Below are 2,570 nucleotides of genomic sequence, written 5' to 3' on the forward strand. Positions count from 1 at the left end.
TGCGGTGAACGTGGATTGAACACGTGACCTTCAGATCTTCAGTCTGACGCTCTCCCAACTGAGCTATCCCCGCAATCATCAAAAATGAAAATTCATCAGTAAAGATATTTTCGCTGATTCAAAAGAAATAATGACTAATTTTTTATTGAATAGTCAGGTTATGCAAATAGAAACAGGTGCGGTGAACGTGGAGATTGAACAAGTGACCTTCAAATCTTAAATCTGACGCTCTCCAAACTGAGGTATCCTCGCTAACATTAAAAATGAATGTTTTTAAGTAAAGATATTTCCGCCAATTAATTGAAATTTTAGAAAGAAATAATCACTAATTTTAGATTGAATAGTCAAATTGTTGTGCAACGTGAACCATGTGTGGTTAACATGGATCGAGCACGAGACCTTCAGATCTTCAATCTAACGCTCTCTCAACTGAGCTATCCACACTAACATTAAAAATGAAAATTCATCAGTAAAGGTATTTTCGCTAATTCATTGAAATTTTTAAATAGAAATAATCACTAATTTTTAATAAGATATTCAAGTTATCCAACTTGTATAAGGTGCGGTGAACTAGAACACGTTAGGTATTTCGGATAATTCATTGAGATTTCAGAAAGGAATAATGATTAATTTTAGATTGAATAGTCGAGTTATGCAACTAGAATTAGGTGCGGTGAACGTGGAGATCAAACACGTGACCTTCAAATCTTTAGCCTGACGCTCTCCCAACAGAGCTATCCCCGCTAATATTAAAAATGATAATTCATAATTAAAGGTATTTCCATTAATTCATTATGTATAAAAAAGAAATAATCACTAATTTTAGATTGAATAAGCAAGTTATGTTTTTAGATTGTATAGTCAGATAATAAACTTGTATTAGGTGCGTTGAACGTGGATAAAACACGTGTGACTTTCAAATCTTCAGTCTAACAATCTTCCAACTGAGCTACTCTTGCTAACATTAAAAATGAATATTCATCAGTAAAGGTATTGGGTACACTTCTGGAAATTCAACAAAAGACAATAGTATTAGACCGAGATGCCAGAATTAAATCTCGCTTCTGGAAAATTCAACAAAAGGCATTGGGTACGCAGTTATAGTACGACATTCCACCCATAAACAGATGGTCAAACAGAAATGCTCAAGCAAATATTGGAAGACATGTTGAGGGTATATGAGATGGATTTTGCAGGAAGTTGGGATAAGTACCTACCCCTTATGAAATTCGCTTATAATAATACTTGCCGAGCCACCATACAAATGGCCACATACGAGGTTCTCTATGGACGAAGATTTCGATCCCCTATCTTTTGGGAAGGAGGGGGGCAAACGACAATTATTAGGTCAGAGCTGGTGCAAATTACCAACGCCACAGTCTAGAAGATTAAAGCTAGGATACAAACCGCACAAAGCCGAGAGAAAAGCTATGCAGACCTAAGGCGCAAGGACATGGAATTGTAGGTAGGGGATCATATATTCCTAAAGGTAGCACCCCATGAGAGGGGTGCTCAGGTAGGGTAAAAAGGGGAAGCTAAGCCCTAGGTTTATCCGTCCCTTTGAGATATTAGAAAGGATTGGATCTGTGGCCTATAGAATCGGGCAATGCCCAAACTTGTCTGCAGTACATAATATCTTTCATGTATCTGTACTACGGAAGTAGACCCTAGATCCTTCGCACGTACTGGCTCATGAAACTTTCTTCTTGAAAGATGACCTAACGGATAAAGAAGACCTGATTCAAATAATAGACAAGAAAGTCAAATGATTGAGAAACAAGGAAATCTCTCTTGTTAAGATCCTATGGAAGAATCATAGAGTAGAAGAAGCCACTTTGGAAAAAGAAGGCAAATAAGAACCTTGTACCCTGACCTATTTTAGAATAAGCACTTTGGATGACCGAAAGTTTTCGAAGGAGAGGAGAATTTGCAACACTCAAGGTCTCCAATAAGAGACAGTGTATAATCCCCACTAGGTTGTATCTAGAAGCAAAGAACAAGTAAAATTGAAAAAACATTGAGAAAATGGTACTTTTTCTAATTTTTATAAACTTCCCGAATCATTAAATTTTTTATAGAATAAGAATTACACTCAAAGACGTTTCTCCAAACCAATTCCTTTAGCCTGAAGAAAGGATATGGAAGAGGTTCAATGAAGAAATAGGGCCTTGAAACCCCTAGAATCGGCTACCCAATAAGAAATCCTTTGTTTTATCTCCAGCGATAAATCATATTTTGGATGAACTTTCGAAGCGAATATCTTAGGCTACGATCCACGAGAAGGTATCATCAAATCAATCCCTAGCCCTTCCTTGTAATACCCATCTTTAAGTTTCACGAAGAAATCGAGGAGAGAAATGCTGTAAATGTGGCTGTACAGGCCGAGTTTCAGATGGCGGCGACGCGAAAAATGCGCATCTTCTTCCTGTTCAGAGGAAGAAAACGATGATATGGCCAGTTCAACTGAACTGTCCAAGTCAACTCAAAATTTGACATTTTCTCGGGTTTTCTCAATGTTAAACCCAATTCAGACCGATTCTGATAGAAAATCTTATGGTTTCAGAAACTAG

The 2,570-nt window shown here is 37.2% G+C and overlaps 1 non-coding gene across 1 annotated transcript; it reads right to left on the minus strand.

Annotated features, from left to right (window-relative positions):
* TRNAF-GAA lies at positions 1-73 on the minus strand. The gene has a single exon. It is a non-coding gene; the product is annotated as a tRNA-Phe (tRNA).
* Between the last annotated feature and the right edge of the window lie 2,497 nt (positions 74-2,570).

The sequence above is a fragment of the Cucurbita moschata genome, unplaced genomic scaffold (genome assembly GCF_002738365.1).
Source record: "Cucurbita moschata cultivar Rifu unplaced genomic scaffold, Cmos_1.0 Cmo_Scf00182, whole genome shotgun sequence".
Classification (NCBI taxonomy): Eukaryota; Viridiplantae; Streptophyta; class Magnoliopsida; order Cucurbitales; family Cucurbitaceae; genus Cucurbita; species Cucurbita moschata.